Genomic DNA, 18,019 nt, shown 5'->3' with positions numbered 1-18,019 from the left:
CATTAAATAGTTCTAAGAAGCCTCCCTAATGAGAGTCCATCTGTGCAAGAAACTAATATGTACTAGAAAAGTTGACTGCCTTGAGAATTAAATAAGGAGGATGTCTAAATATAAAATCACTGCTGGTTTAGTATAAGATTATTTTATACGCCCTCCCAGGTTCTCTCACTGTTCAAATCACTCCTGAGGAGTAAGTTAGGCGTGATTAAAAACAGGGTGACTCCTTCGTTTCAACAAAGAACCAGTACCAAATACACTCTCATTAATTGAAATTTTAATGTGCTTCCAAAACACTGAGCGCATATGCACAGAGTAATGATGCCTTGGGAGATTAGACATGAAACGAATTTTGCTTTCCTCGTGCCATTATTATCTAATTTTTAAGCAAATTTATGACTTTCATTCCCTTTTGGTTTTCTTCTACAAAATCATTATAAATTGAAGAATGCTAAGGTAGCCCTTCTAGAAAATGAGTTTTCTTAGACATACAACGTGGCTACTCAAAATTATGTTAAACTGAGCAGAGTTCTGAATACCACTGGATTTTTTTAAACATATGTTCCTTACTAAAATAGGCTATTATGATAGTAAATCATTCTCATTTTTACCTACCCCATTCCATAGGAAAATGACACAACATATGGGGATGTTTGGCGGTGAGCAATTCACACATGCATGCATCCCTCTCTGTGTCTTTCCATGTGCATCTCACAGCTCAAAGAGAATTTGCGAAGTTGGCTATCAATTAAACAAACAAGTTGGAGAGTGAAGGATACCATTTTCTCTAGACTAATCTTTCTTGGTTTGCCAACTCTATGTCTCTGAAGGATAAAATGCTCTGATTACTTTCACCAAGGCATAAGGTTCAGTGGGAAGGCAAGTCGACAGGGGTTCCTTGACTCAGCTGTCAGGACTGGTACGGGAAGGGCTAGAGCTTCCCAAGATATCTACAAAAGCAGATGTCAAAATTCTAACCACACCTCATTATCATGACTCCCAAAGGCCCTTTTCACAAAAGTGGAGGTTTTGGCAGAGATTCTAGTCAAATCATCTGCTGATCATTCTGCATTCCGCCTGCTGAAATGCCCTTAGGAGTTCTTATTGGATATGTATCACTTCTAGTCCCAGACTACTGTAGAATATTCTAATGAACTGTTTTAAAAGTGCTGCTTTGTCTTAGAACAAGTGGTAAGTGGCATGTGACAAAATTCACTAATAATAACACTATAAGAAAGAAGGGCCTCATATGCATATATTAGGTAGGTCTGGGAACAAACATGAGATCTAATGAACCTCTTTATCTCAAACATTAGCCAGATTCTTTTCTGCTGTGCATCATGTTAAACAAAAGTGAGCAAACCATTAAAAAAATTACTCCAAATTCATGAATTCAGAGAACACAAACCCTTCACCTGATTCAGGAAATGGAGTGCAAAGAAGTCAGTATGCTATTTATAGCACATGATGAAATGGAAGAATTTTAATATCCTAAAATGTGGAAAAGAATTAAAGGTATATACTAAGATAGGGAAGGCAACTAATAGATATAGAAAGTTATTTTATTTTATTTTTTTAAAGATTTACTTATCTGAGAGAGAGAGAGAGAGAGAGAGCGAGCAGGGGGAGGGGCAGAGGGAGAGGGAGAGGGAGAGAGAGAATTTCAAGCAGACTCCTGGCTGAACATGGAGCCCAATGAGGGGCTCTATCCCATGACCTATGAGATCATGACCTGAGCTGAAACCAAGAGTTGGACGCTCAACCGAATGAGCCACCCAGGCACCCCTAGGAAGTTATTTTAAATTAACAATTTAGATTAAAAGGATTTGGGGTTTTGTTCAACTATACATCAAATGAAGTTCTCTCTGTGCATAAGACTGAGGTGCCACTGGCCAAATTATCATCCTTTTGCCTATCACTACAACTAGGCTATGAGACCTTCAGCCAGTTGCTGAAATTCAGGACAAGTCCAAGCCTGTCAGGGAGTATATGCCTGAATTATCTATCAGGCTCTTTTCTGGGTTTGTTTGTTTGTTTTTTAATTTTATTTATTTATTTGACAGAGAGCACAGAGAGAGAGCACAAGTAGGCAGAGTGGCAGGCAGAGGGAGAGGGAGAAGCAAGCTGTCCGATGAGCAGGGAGCCCGATGGGGGCTCGATCCCAGGACCCTGGGATCATGACCCGAGCTGAAGGCAGATGCCCAATGACTGAGCCACCCAGGTGCCTCATTTTCTGGGTTTTTATTATAATTTTTTTAATGGATCAGTAATTTAATTACATTCTTTGTAAGAAATTTGGAACACCAATTTGTGAGGGTAAACTCCATTTGTGAGAGAAAACACAGAGCGGAGGTAGCCCTGAAGCTGAGGAACAGCTTTGATTTTTGGCAGAATTTGCAGCTTTCTGATCAACCTTGCGCTGCTCTGTAATCTCATATTTCTCTTTCTCGGTGTCGAAGATCTCACCCTCCTGGTGTCTGGGCTTACGCAGCTTCTTCTTCTTGAAGTAAGCATCAGTGAGATGTTTGGGGATTTTCACACTGCTGTTATCAATTTTGGTAGAAGTAGCAATGACGAATTTCTGGTGTGTTCTATGCAGAGGAACTCGATTGGGGACAGAGGTCTGGTCACAAGTAGCAAGCCACTGCTCAGTTGCTTCAGGAAAACTACCCTCTTGCCTCTGTGGTGCCCAGCGAGGACAATCAAAATGGTCCCAGGAGTGATACTAGCTCACAGCTTTCTCACGTGCTAACTGAAAGGTTTTTTTGCCGTGGCTCAACAGCTTTCTAGGCACATCTTCAGTAGGGTGATACCTAGGCATTTTGCGAAGTTTAACCACTCGGGTACCACCGTTCTTGTCACCACCAACTGGTTATGTGACAATAGCAAGAACTTTCTCCTTCTTTTTCTTTTCAACCCTGGACTTAGCTGCCGAATACTTCCTCTCGTACATGGCCTTTCTGGAATACATAGCCGATGCAGAATATCTGCCAATTCCTCTGACAAGGACAGGGTTTCGGCTGCAGTGGGGCTTCCCCTTCTTTGGCATTTTAGCCTTGGGTTTACCCTTCTTAGCCTTGCCACCGGCATCAGCCTTCTTAGCTTCAGGTTTCTTCTCCTTAGTATCCGGCTTCTCAGCTTTTTCGCCTGCCATCTTGCAAGATGGGAAAGAGCTGGGTTTTTATTATAATTTTATGATGCTTCAAAACCTTTTAGTATGTAGAGAGGAAATGGTGAAATGTCAGATAGTTCTTTTGTCATTGTTGCTGACTTGTCAGAAGGACATGAGCCACATGTGGTTTAATGAGGGAATACTGATGACAGTGACTATGGCAATTGTGGCAGAGGTGGTGAACAGCGTGTGTGCTCTCATTTCCCAAGTACTGAGCTAACACTAGGAAGTGGCCACCCAGCCAGGGACCACATTTCCTGAGCCCTCCTTGCAGCTTGGTGAGGCTATGTGATTAGTTCTCCTCAATGGAATGTGAGCTGATGTCACTTCCTTCTAAGAGATGGTAGTTATGAAGTGGGTATGCCTTCTCCACCCTTATTTCATGTTCTTCCACGTAGATTAAGAAGACACTGAGATTTCAAGACATGATGGAGCTCCCAGATGAAAAGAACCTGGGTGCCTGAATCACAACATGGAAGAAAGCCACCTGCCAACCAGAACAGCCCACATTAGATGGCTGTACAGCACAAAAATCTTGAGGTTGTTATTTCATCTAGTATTTACCTAAATAACACAATGGGGAAGATGGCCAGTATTAACTGAGTACTTATTATGTGCCAAGCATTATGTTAAGCAACTTACACAATTCATTCCATCTAAAAGAAGCAGATGTTATATCCTTTTAAAGGTAAGAAAACCATAATTGCATAATTTAGCAAGGGTAATTACAATATTAAATCTTTTATGTGGTAGGTTTGGGAATCATGTCTGCTATCTCTGACTTTTCAACCCCTGCACCCTGCTCTTATCTGCAGTGTGATATTTACAGATTTGAAAATGGTTGAATGACCTTATCCAAAGAGTTTGATTAATGAAATGGTGCCCACCTAGAGGGAATGCTGAGATTTAATATATCAATCAATGAATTGTGTGATATAGAGTTCTATGCTTCAAATCTGCAGGTGGCAGGAAACTGTCAGAGATAAGTAGACTAGATGAGAGAAAAAGATCAAAGCATATGTTAAAAGAATGCAGAAATAGGCTGGATCTTAGAAGTTAAAATTAAATAAGGTTAAATGTAATTTCTATCATCATAGCCAATAAATAAATTAGATACAGAATGGGAGAGACATGGCTTAGCTTATCTGAAAAAGGATAGTTGTCAGTACATTCCACTTGGATCAATAAATTGATGTGATTATCAAAAGCACATGTAATCTTGAGCTAAATTAATAGTGCATCTAAAACATAAGAAATGATAGCAGAGCTCTTTTCTGTGTTGATCAGGCCATAGCCAGAGTAATGAATTCTCCTGTGGAATCTACATTTTAAGAGAAATACTGATAAAATAGTGACTGGGATATTGAGGTATCTTGAAGTCAAATCAACTGAGAAATGACTTAAAGTTATAGAGGCATGCCCCAAGAAGAAAATACTTACATGAATTGTAATTTGTATCTTCACAAATAAATAATACCTTGTATGGCTGCAATGGTTGGAATAACAATCACAAAATGTACGCTCAAGAGAAGTGATTTCGGGTCACTACCAGGAAAAACTTTCAAATAGACTGCTCAAGAGCTAGAATGGACTTTCCCATGAGCAAATGAGATCTCCATCATTGCAGACATCCGAGCCTAGTCTAAACAATTCATTGACAAAGCTGGTATAAGAGAACAATCCAGTGATCATTGAAATTAATAAGATAATCATTACATTATTTTTCAAAACTGAGAAACTAATTAAATGGATGATTTGTAGCTATAAATTTTAATCAATTCATACCCTAATCAATCCCCACTTCATAAGTGGTGAAGACTGAATTATTAATCACTTTCCTGAGGCATGGTGAATCAGGTGAGGCAGAGATCTAAGAAAAAGATGAAATGTGAGGCACTGTAGCCTGATTATACCCACCTTACCACCATAATTAAATCTGCAACACTCTGCTTCACTCTGCCTGCAGAGGCACAGCCACAGCAGATGCAGAACACAAATATACTATAAATAAATAAATATCTCAATTACAGTCCAGGTTTGTGATTATGTGTGTGGAAACAGTAGCCTGTTCTTAAAATTTATGTGATAGGACTGCAAAGAGGTTTTTCATTTTGCATTGAGCCTTAAATAAGCTGTTACAGTATATCTTTTTTGTAAAGAAGAAAAGGAAGATGGATACTCAATAATATTTCGCCCAGCATATTTTTTTCATCTAGCAAAGTCTGCAGATTGAGATACTTGACCATTTAGCCTCCAATAGTTGGAGGATCTTTAGTTGTGCATCTTTTTGTTCTAAAGCAGCATTTCTCTCCTAAAATGGTCTGCATTGACTGTAAATAGAATGCCCCTACAAGAAACTAGTATCAATGGTCCTGAGCTTTTTGCTGAAAATGTCACTTGTATCTCTTTAATAGTTTGTAGCCCAGTGCTTGTTAATCTGAGGTAATCTGCAGCTGGGATAGCAGTTTGTCAGCATGAGTAACAGGACTACGTTTAAGCATTTTACAATTCACACATAACTTTGCCCCTTTTCTTTCTGAGCCAGTCCTCTACTATACTGTATCAGTACTCAGTTGCTATTTTTCTATATTCCTAACTTTGTCATTCTCTTCCTGTGTTGTTCTATAAAATTCTGAGAGCAACATGTTAATTATTTTGAGATCATTATATAGCACTCTCTCCATTACCAGCTGGAATTCCAGTACTGGGGTAACCTCATAATGAAGAAAATGAAATGGCCATAGTCAAGTGAAGACCACCAGATTCTAATCTCCATGCACAATTATGTATTTATTTATTAAAGATTTATTTATTTATTTTAGAGAGAGTCGGTGGGGAGGGGCAGAGGGAGAGGAAGAGAATCTTAAGAAGACCCTGCACTGAGTATGGAGCCCCACGTGGGGCTGGATCTCACTGCCAGGATCCCCAAGATCATGACCTGAGCAGAAACCAAGAGTCAGACACTTAACTGACTGAGCCACCTAGGCAACCCCAGGATTATTTTTAAAGGAAAAAACAATTCCTTTTGGTTTAGTAAATCCAAATTTGCTGCTCAATGTTTCTAGGACTCTAGCTTAAGTTACTTGAGTTCTCTTCCTTCCCCCCATATGTAAGGCAAAAAATTCCACACAGATATGTTTGGGAGTCTACGAAGTGCTAAACTATACAACATGATGGAAATCCATGGATTAACAAATCATAGCTCTTTCCATTGAGGAGTTCTTGGCTTAACAGGGATCTCTATGCATGAAATTCCTAGGGTTTTTTGTTTTTGTTTGTTTTTTGAGATTACTAGTTAACAAAGACTTCCACACTTCAGGAATAATGAGATATCATTTACACATCACAATTTAACAAAGATGTGTCATTCATTCGTTCATTCATTCCACAGATATGTTGAGCACCTGCTATGTGCCAAGCTCTGTTCACTGGGTATATAGCAAAAAACAAAAGAGATTAAAAAAAAAAATCTCTGCTCCAGGAGAGCTTAAATTCTACTACAAATGGTAATGTTCTATTCTAGTTAGCCCTGAGTAGGCAAACACTTTCATATGCCATTGGTAGAAGCATAAATTAGTAACAAGGTTTGAGAAGAAAATTTGAAACATGTAAAAGATTAAGCTTTTTCTTTCTTAAAAATCAAGCAAACAGACCAAAAAGAAAACTCTTCCTTAGCCACACCTCTCCCTTGAGCTTCTACCTTATCTATCTTTCACAAGCCTCTTAAATCATCCACACTTCCTATTCTCTATCTTCAACCTCTGACTTAACCCAACTACCTCCAAATCATTTCTATATTGTAGCTCTACTGAACTAATTTCGTACATGTCACTAAAGACCATTCATTTCAATCAAACCAATAATCACATTTCCACTATTTTGTTTCCATGAGTCTCAGCAGCATTTGTCACTGTTGGCCACTCCTTCCTTTCTAAAATTCCCTGCTCTTTGATGTATGATATTATTCTTCTGATTTACTCCCATTGGTGTTGTCAGTCTTTTAATAATCTACCATTTATAGCTCTAGTTCCTCTCTCTGACAAAAGTGGTGGCATTCCTTGGGCCTTTATCCCAGGCCATCATTTTCACTTCACACTACACTCTATGTTCAGGTGAACTCACTGACTCCCACAAGGTCTCTGGTCACCTGTCAGCCACAGATGTCAGAATATGTATCAACACTGCACTCTTGCCCCAGTTATGGGTCATCAGGCTCAGGCTGGTCCACCTCTCATTTGACATTTATTTTTGTTCACCTTTCAGCCATCTCAAACTCAGCATCCCCACTCCCAACTTCTCCAATGCTCTCTGTCTCAGTGAATGACACTGAAGTCCACCCAGTTTCACAAGCCCACCTACTAGTTAGCAGAAAATCTTGGCAATCCAACCTCCAAAATATCTCTCGGATAATCTTCCCTTCCTTCTGTCTCCACCAGACCCACAACAATCAAGCTTAGTATAAGCTCCATCTTCTCTGGCCTGAACTCTTAACGGGTATTTCTGCATCAACTCTTCATCTTCTCCAAAACATTCTCCATTTTCCAGCCCAAGTAGTGAACAAATCTGCCTCAGTAGTTTCTTATACCCTTAGAATTAAACATAGTTACCATGGTTTAAAAAAAAAAACTTTAAAACCCAGTCCTTCAACTTCTCTAGCTCTATCTCCCCCTTACTTCTGCTGCTTTAGCCAGCCAGAATTCTGTGACTTCATGGTCCTTATACTTCTCTGAGTCTTTTCCTCTTTGAATCTTCAAACATTCTGTTCCTTCTCCCTGAGACTCTGTTCCTGTGGCCAATGCCACTCTTCAGCCTGCTGACTGATTTCCATTCTTCATTCATTCTTTATTTAATGTGATAATCTCATTAAACAGAACGCTTATCAAAATGCTTATCAAATGTTTATCAAAATGCTTAGCACATTTTAATATATTTGTTGTCCTTACCTAATTGTAAACCCCATGAAAGTAAGAGCCACCTGTATCTTGTTCGTAAGTGTATTCCCAGAAACTAACACAGCACCTAGTTGAATATTTTTGTTGAATGAAGGAAGGAAGGAATGAATACATGAATTAATGAATGACTATCCTAAGGGTATCCAAAACTTTGGTCTAAGAAAGCTCAAGATGAAGAAAAACTACAATAGACAAAATTTTATTGCCATCTTATATATTAAAGCAAAAAGGTAAACTACCTAAAGTTCAAACTCAAGGAATAGTGAAGTGTATTAGAGCAGAGGTTGGCAGACTTGTTCTGTAAAGTGCTGAATAATAAATATTTCAGGATTTTGGGTCTACACAGTGTCTAATACAACTTCTCAACTCTGCCAGTGTAGCATAAAAGCAGCCACACACAATATGCAAACAAATGAGTGTAGCTGTGTTCCCATAAAACTTTATTTACAAAAAACAAAAGTAGGCTGGATTTAGCCTGTGGGCCATCATTCTCTGACTCCTTTATTAGAGTATATCTACATGATAATGCATTTGGCAGTCTAAAAATATTTACAAAGTGTGTTCAATAACATGCTGAGATCATAATGTCAAGAAAAATGAGATCCTGTAAATTGTACACAGAGATCCAATTAATATGGTCAAAATATTTGGAGGAAAAAAAGCCTGAAAGTAAATAAACCAAATGTTAGAAGCAGTCACCAGTGAGTCATAGATGTATGGAAAATTGTTTTCTCTTTGAGCCTTTCTGAATTTTCTCGAACATTAAACATTTCTTTTACATTTATAAATAAATGTCAATTGATTTGCAAATATTGAACTACTCTTGCACCCTGATGTTTACAGTAGCGTTATCTACAATAGCCAAATTATGGCAACAGCCCAAGTGTCCATCAACTGAGTGGGTAAAGAAGATGTGATACACACACACACACACACACACACACACACACACGCAACGGAATATTACTCAGACATAAAAGGAATGAAATCTTGCCATTTGCAATGACATGAATGGAGCTAGACAGTATTATTCCTAAGCAACGTAAATCAGTCAAAGAAATACAAATACTGTATGATTTCAATTATATGCAGAATTTAAGAAACAAAACAAATGACCAAAGGGGAAAAAAAGAGAGAGAGAGAGAGAGACAAACCAAGAAATATACTCTTAACTATAGAGAAAAAACTGATGGTTACCAGAGGGGAGGTGGGTGGGGTCAGATGGGTTAAATAGGTCTAATAGGTTAAATAGGTGATGGGGATTAAGGAGTGCACTTGTTGTGATGAGCACTTGGTATTATAAGGAAATGTTGAATCATTATATTGTACACCTGAAACTAATATTACATTGTATCTTAACCAACTGGAATTGAAATAAAAACCTTAAAAATATTAAATAAATAAATAAATAAAAAGTTACTCATAATAACAAGAAAAATTCTAGTGTTCTGACTGATCAAAGAATAAATGTCAAATAAAAAATCATGAAATTGGGGCGCCTGGATGGCTCAGTCATTAAGCGTCTGCCTTTGGCTCAGGTCATGATCCCAGGGTCCTGGGATCTAGCCCCACATCAGGCTCCCTGCTCTGCGGGGAATCTGCTTCTCCCTCTCCCCCTCCCCCTGCTTGTGTTCCCTCTCTCGCTGGTCTCTCTCTGTCAAATAAATAAAATCTTTAAAAAATAAAAAAAAATCATGAAATTATACACATTTCACAAATGTATGAAAAAATACACATTCTAACTCAAAACAAGGCAAAACTAGACATAGGGCAAATGGTCCCAACTATAAAAATCCATTATAAAAACAATTCTAATTTATCTCCTAAGCAAAAGATATATGAAATTATCACATTGATAAAATAAGAACAAGCTACTTAAAGAGGGGACATTTAACAATAAGAAAGGTTTTGAAAATTACCCAAAAGCCTACCATATAGGTTGATGTGCAAAAGTAAAACAATACATATGGAGAGAGTTATGGGTTAAATTATGTTCTCTCAAAAGATATGCTGAAATCTAAGTACCTTAGAACGTGACCTTAATTGGGAAATAGGATCTTTGCAGATGTAACTGGGTAAGATGTCCTACTAGAATAGAGTGGGCCCTTAATCCAATATGACTGGTGTCCTTATAAGAGGAGACAGACACAGGGAAACACAGGGGTAGGACTATCCTATGAAGATAGCGAGACACAGAGGGAAAAGTCAGCCAAGTGAAGATAGAGGCAGAGATGGGAATTATGTTACTACAAGCCAAAGAATGCCTACAGCCATCAGAAGCTAAGAAGAGGCAAAGAAGCTTCCTCCCCTAGAGGATTAGAGGCTTTGAAGGGAGCACGCTGCTGCCGACACCATGATTTTGGACTTCTAGCCTCCAGAACAGTGGAAGAGTAAGTTTCTGTTCTTTTAAGCCTCTGATTTTGTGATACTTTGTTACAGCAGCCCTAGGAAAGTATTACAGGAAGTAAACAACATAATGGATAATGCCCAAACAAAATTGTCCTCTGAAAAGTGTCCAGTGGCATTCTGCCATCTCTAGCATAAAATCCATCCTTCTTAACAAAGTATCCAAGACTCTTATGTGGCCACTGCTTACCCACCCAATTTCGTCTCCCAAGCATCTCTGCCTTGCCCCCTATGCACCAGCCATACTGGCCTTCCTTGAGTTTCCTGACTATACCAATCTCTTTGCTGTCTCAGGACTTTGAGTATACTATTCCCTCTGCAGGGACACTCTTCCCTCCACCTTTTTTCTCTGCCTGGCTCCTTACTCCTGGTCTCAGCAAAAATGCTACTGTCTCAGAAGGCTGTCTGTGACTATCCCCTCTAAGTCATCATCCCTTGATAATTTCTATCATAGTTCTCAGTATGTAAAATACAGAAGAGTTGGGGGGATTCTAACTTAGAAAGGGTAGTCAGAGACAGTCTCCTGAGAAGGTGACATGTTGGCCCACTAAACAAACAAAACATTTTCATTATAATATTGAATACTATTGCAAAAACCTGGAAGAAATCAAATAGGAATCAATTTGACTAACTGTAATTAAAAGGATTAAAAATATGTCTAAATAAATGATGAAGAAGGATAGTTCTTCCTTTTGAAAGAAGTTTAATCAATAAACATAGAGGAATGAGAGAAATGAGAGAAAAAAATCATCAATGGGCAAAACCATGGTAACAGTTGTTGTAGGCAAGATCCACTAATGAATGCCAAAATTAGTGGGCAATAGCTGGAGGAAAAATAGTATATTTGTGTGGTCTCAGAGTTATCCTCCCCCTCCCAAGGTTTTTACCAATTATGAAGAGAAAACGTGGGATTTCAGATTAGATCTTGCATTGGCAGAAAAACTGATGAAATTTGAATAAGTTCTATATTTAGCTAATAGTGTTATGCCAGTATCAATTTTCTGGTTCACTTAATTGAATTATGGTTATATAAGACATTAACATTAGGAGAATCAGGTTGGACGGTACAAAAAAACTTCTGTATTATTTTTGCAACTATTTTATCAGTCCAAAATTACTTCAAAAGAAAAAGTTTAAAATAAAAAAAAAAAAATTAAGTCACAGGGAAAAGAGAGCATTGATCCACCAGGATGTAAAATTCATTTATTCTCCCTTCGGAAAGTAGAAAAAACCTTATTTGGTTCTTTAGATTTAGTTGGAAATGAATGTGCATATATCTATATAGAAAATTCAGGTTAAAAAAAGTATACTTTAAAAAGAAAAATAAAGTTGGAAGTCTCACACTTCCTAATTTCAAAAATCAGTACAAAGCTGCAATAATTAAAACAGTGTGGTACTGGCATAGAGAAACAGAGACTGACAGAATAGAACAGTCTAGAAATAAACCCTCACATATATGGTCAAATGATTTTCATTCAGCAAGGGTGCCAAGACCACTCAATAGAGAAAATGGTGTTTTCAACAAATAGTATTGGTAAAACTTTATATCCATATACAAAATAATGAAGCTGGACCCTTTAGCTTATACCATATATAAAAGTTCACTCATTAAGCTCCCCGTGCGAGTGTCTCCCTCTCCCTCTCACTCCCTCTCTCTCTCCCTCTCTCTCTCTTTTGTGAGTTATACCAAGCGTAGCCTTGTGAGTCAAGCGCCATAGTCACCATAGTCCTGGCGACTGTTACCCATCAACAACAACTACTCCTCTCCTCCTCCTCCTCTTCCCCACCACCACCATCTCCATCACCCACCAACAACACCACAATAATCCACAGCCAAGGCACATTCTCATTCAGCCCAGCTGAGGAGGCTTCAATGTCATTGTCAAAAGCATAGAGCGCGTGTTATAAATAGTCGTTTTGGGGGCGGAGCAAGATGGTGGAGGAGTAGGAGACCTGGATTTCGTCTGGTCTCAGGAATTCAGCCGGATAGGGATCAAACCATTCTGAACACCTACGAACTCAACAGGGATCGAGGAAAAGGATAGCAACAACTCTCTGAACAGAAAAGCGACCACTTTCTGGAAGAGAAAATGACAAGACAGAAAAAATCACCTCAACAAAAAGAACAAGAGGTAGTACCGACTGCCAGGGACCTACTCAATACGGACATTAGTACGATGTCGGACCTAGAGTTCAGAATCATGATTTTAAAGATACTAGCTGGGCTTGAAAAAAGCATGGACGTTATTAGAGAAACCTTTCTGGAGAAATAAAAGAACTAAAATCTAACCAAGTCGAAATCAAAAAGGCTATTAATGAGGTGCAATCAAAAATGGGGGCACTAACTGCTAGGATAAATGAGGCAGAAGAGAGAATCAGTGATATAGAAGACCAAATGATGGAAAATAAAGAAGCTGAGAAAAAGAGAGATAAACAACTACTAGATCACGAGGGCAAAATTCGAGAGATATGTGATACCATAACATGAAATAATATTAGAATAATTGGGATCCCAGAAGAAGAAGAAAGAGGGAGAGGGGCAGAAGGTATATTGGAGCAAATTATAGCAGAGAACTTCCCTAAATTGGGGAAGGAAACAGGCATCAAAATCCAGGAGGCACAGAGAACCCCTCTCAAAATCAACAAAAATAGGTCAACACCCAGACATCTAATAGTGAAACTTACAAGTCTCAGAGACAGAGAAAATCCTGAAAGCAGCTCGGGAGAAGAGATCTGTAACCTACAATGGTAGAAACATTAGATTGGCAGCAGACCTATCCACAGAGACCTGGCAGGCCAGAAAGGACTGGCATGATATCTTCAGAGCACTAAACGAGAAAAATATGCAGCCAAGAATACTATATCCAGCTAGGCTGTCGTGAAAATAGAAGGAGAGATAAAAACCTTCCAGGACAAACAAAAACTAAAGGAATTTGCAAACATGAAACCAGCCCTACAAGATATATTGAACGGGGTCCTCTAAGCAAAGGGAGAGCCTAAAAGCAACATAGACCAGAAAGGAACACAGACAAGATACAGTTAACAGTCACCTTACAGGCAATATAATGGCACTAAATTCATATCTTTCAATAGTTACACTGAATGTAAATGGGCTAAATGCCCCAATCAAAAGACACAGGCTATTAGATTGGATAAAAAACAAGACCCATCAATATGCTCTCTGCAAGAGACTCATTTTAGACCCAAAGACACTCCCAGATTGAAAGTGGGGGGGGGGGTGGAAAACCATTTACCATGCTAATGGACACCAAAAGAAAGCTGGGGTGCCAATCCTTATATCAGACAAATTAGATTTTAAGCCAAAGACTGTAATAAGTAAGGACACTATATCCTACTTAAAGGGTCTATCCAACAAGAAGATCTAACAGATGTAAATATCGATGCCCCTAACATGGGAGCAGCCACTTATATAAGCCAATTATTAACAAAAGAAAAGAAACACATTGACAACAATACAATAATAGTGGGGGACTTTAACACACCCCTCACTGAAATGAACAGATCATCTAAGCAAAAGATCAACAAGGAAATAAAGATTTTAAATGACACACTGGACCAAATGGACTTCACAGACATATTCAGAATGTTCCATCCCAAAGCAACAGAATACACATTCTTCTCTAGTACCCATGGAACATTCTCCAGAATAGATCACATCCTAGGTCACAAATCAGGTCTCCACCAGTACCAAAAGATTGGGATCATTCCCTGCATATTTTCAGACCACAAAGCTAGAATTCAATCACAAGAGGAAAGTCAGAAAGAATTCAAATACATGGAGGCTAAAGAGCATCCTACTAAAGAATGAATGGGTCAACCAAGAAATTAAAGAAGAATTAAAAAAATTCATGGAAACCAATGAAAATGAAAACACAACTGTTCAAAATCTTTGGGATGCAGCAAAGGCAGTCCTGAGAGGAAAGTATATAGCAATACAAGCCTTTCTCAAGAAACAAGAAAGGTCTCAAATACACAACCTAACCCTACACCTAAAGGAGCTGGAGAAAAAACAGCAAATAAAGCCTAAATCCAGCAGGAGAAGAGAAATAATAAAGATCAGAGCAGAAATCAATGAAAGAGAAACCAAAAGAACAGTAGAACAGATCAACAAAACTAGGAGCTGGTTCTTTGAAAGAATTAACAAGATTGATAAACCCCTGGCCAGACTTATCAAAAAGAAAAGAGAAATGACCCAAATCAACAAAATCATGAATGAAAGAGGAGAGATCACAACCAACACCAAAGAAATACAAACAATTATAAGAACATATTATGAGCAACTCTATGCCAGCAAATTAGATAACCTGGAAGAAATGGATGCATTCCTAGAGATGTATTAACTACTAAAACTAAACCAGGAAGAAATAGAAAACCTGAGCAGACCTATAACCCTTAAGGAAATTGAAGAAGTCATTAAAAATCTCCCAACAAAGAAAAGCCCAGGGCCAGATGGCTTCCCAGGGGAATTCTACCAAACATTTAAAGAATTAATACCTATTCTCCTGAAACTGTTCCAAAAAACAGAAATGGAAGGAAAACTTCCAAACTCGTTCTATGAAGTCACCATTACCTTGATCCCAAAACCAGACAAAGACCCCATCAAAAAGGAGAATTACAGACAATATCCTTGATGAACATGGATGCAAAAATTCTCACCAAAATACTAGCCAATAGGATCCAACAGTAGATTAAAGGATTATTCACCATGACCAAGTGGAATTTATCCCTGGGCTGCAAGGTGGGTTCAACATCTGCAAATCAATCAACGTGATACAATACATTAACGAAAGAAAGAACATGAATCATATGATCCTCTCAATAGATGCAGAAAAAGCATTTGACAGAGTACAGCATCCTTTCTTGATCAAAACTCTTCAGAGTATAGGGATAGAGGGTACATACCTCAATATCGTAAAAAACACCCACAGCGAATATCATTCTCAATGGGGAAAAACTGAGAGCTTTCCCTTTAAGGTCAGGAACGTGGCAGGGATGTCTACTATCACCACTGCTATTCAACATAGTATTAGAAGTCCTAGCCACAGCAATCAATCAAAAAAGAAATAAAAGGCATCCAAATCGGCAAAGAAGAACTCAAACTCTCACTGTTTGCAGAGGATATGATACTTTATGTGGAAAACCCAAAAGACTCCACCCCAAAACTGCTAGAACTCATACGGGAATTCAGTAAAGTGGCAGGATATAAAATCAATGCACAGAAAATAGTGGCATTCCTATACACCAATAACAGGACAAAAGAAAGTGAAATTAAGGAGTCGATCCCATTTACAATTGCACCCAAAACCATACGATACCTAGGAATAAATCTAACCAAAGAGGCAAAGGATCTGTACTCAGAAAACTATAAAATACTCATGAAAGAAATTGAGGAAGACACAAAGAAATGGAAAAACGTTCCATGCTCTGGGATTGGAAGAACAAATATTGTGAAGATGTCAATGCTACCTAGAGCAATCTACACATTCAATGCAATCCCCATCAAAATACCATCCACTTTTTTCAAAGAAATGGAGCAAATAATCCTAAAATTTGTATGGAACCAGAAAAGACCCTGAATAGCCAGAGGAATGTTGAAAAAGAAAAGCAAAGCTGGCGGGTGGCATCACAATTCCGGACTTCCAGCTCTATTACAAAGCTGTCATCATCAAGACAGGATGGTACTGGCACAAAAACAGACATATAGATCAATGGAACAGAATCAAGAACCCAGAAATGGACCCTCAACTCTATGGTCAACTCATCTTTGACAAAGCAGGAAAGAATGTCCAGTGGAAAAAAGACAATCTCTTCAACAAATGGAGTTGGGAAAATTGGACAGCCACATGCAGAAGAGTGAAACTGGACCATTTCCTTACACTACACACAAAAATAGACTCCAAATGGTTGAAAGACCTAAATGTGAGATAGGAGTCCATCAAAATCCTAAAGGAGAACACAGGCAGCAACCTCTTCGACCTCAGCCACAGCAACTTCTTCCTAGAAACATCGCCAAAGGCAAGGCAAGCAAGGGCAAAAATGAACTATTGGGACTTCATCAAGATAAAAAGCTTTTGCACAGCAAAAGAAACAGTCAACAAAACCAAAAGACAACCGACAGAATGGGAAAAGATATTTGCAAACGACATATCAGATAAAGGGCTAGTATCCAAACTCTATAAAGAACTTAACAAACTCAACACCCAAAGAACAAATGATCGAATCAAGAAATGGGCAGAAGACATTGAACAGACATTTTTTCCAAAGAAGACATCCAAATGGCCAACAGACACATGAAAAAGAGCTCAACATCGCTCGGCATCAGGGAAATCCAAATCAAAACCTCAATGAGATACCACCTCACGCCAGTCAGAATGGCGAAAATTAACAAGTCAGGAAATGACAGATGCTGGCAGGGATGCGGAGAAAGAACCCTCCTACACTGTTGGTAGGAATGCAAGCTGGTGCAGCCACTCTGGAAAACAGTATGGAGGTTCCTCAAAAAGTTGAAAATAGAGCTACCATACAATCCAGCAACTGCACTACTGGGTATTTACCCCAAAGATACAAATGTAGGGATCCAAAAGGTATATGCACCCCAATGTTTATAGCAGCAATGTCCACAATAGCCAAACTGTGGAAAGAGCCAAGATGTCCATCGACAGATGAATGGATAAAGAAGATGTGGTATATATTTACAATGGAATATTATGCAGCCATCAAAAGGAATGAGATCTTGCCATTTGCAATGATGTGGATGGAACTGGAGGGTGTTATGCTGAGTCAAATAAGTCAATCAGAGAAAGACATGTATCATATGACCTCACTGATATGAGGAATTCTTAATCTCAGGAAACAAACTGAGGGTTGCTGGAGGCGGGGCGGGTGGGAGGGATGGGGTGGCTGGGTGATAGACATTGGGGAGGGTACGTACTATAGTGAGTAATGTGAATTGCAAGACTGCTGAATCACAGATCTGTACCTCTGAAATAAATAATGCAATATATGTTAAGAATAAAAAAGAAGAAGAAGATAGCCGGAGGGGAAGGATGAAGGGGGGGAAATCAGAGGGGGAGATGTACCATGAGAGACGATAGACTCTGAAAAACAAACTGAGGGTTCTAGAGGGGAGGGGGGTGGGGGGGATATGTTAGCCTGGTGATGGGTATTAAAGAGGGCACGTACTGCATGGAGCACTGGGTGTTATGCACAAACAATGAATCATGGAACACTACATCAAAAACAAATGATGTAATGTATGGTGACTAACAAAACAATAAAAAAATTTTTAAAAAAAGTTCACTCATAAAAAAAGTGAACTCATGATGGATCAAACATATTCTTCTAAACATAGAACTAAAATCATAAAACTTTTAGAGGAAAACATAGGGAAAAGCTTTGTGACATTGGCTTTGGCAATGATTTCCTGAATATGACATCAGAGGTACAGGCAACAAAAATAAAAAACAGATAA

At 38.6% G+C, this 18,019-nt stretch overlaps 1 protein-coding gene and 1 pseudogene across 3 annotated transcripts in view; both read right to left on the bottom strand.

Moving 5' to 3' along the window:
• Positions 1-18,019, bottom strand: part of TMEM117 (transmembrane protein 117) — a 452,362-nt gene that overhangs the window by 176,348 nt on the left and 257,995 nt on the right. The window lies entirely within an intron of this gene.
• Positions 2,269-3,164, bottom strand: LOC114224054 (large ribosomal subunit protein eL6 pseudogene; annotated as a pseudogene).

The sequence above is a fragment of the Eumetopias jubatus genome, unplaced genomic scaffold (genome assembly GCF_037043125.1).
Source record: "Eumetopias jubatus isolate StellerSeaLion01/CBP00866 unplaced genomic scaffold, mEumJub1_p1.0 scaffold_8, whole genome shotgun sequence".
In the NCBI taxonomy this organism is placed as follows: Eukaryota; Metazoa; Chordata; class Mammalia; order Carnivora; family Otariidae; genus Eumetopias; species Eumetopias jubatus.
This window is presented reverse-complemented; position numbering and strand designations above follow the sequence as displayed.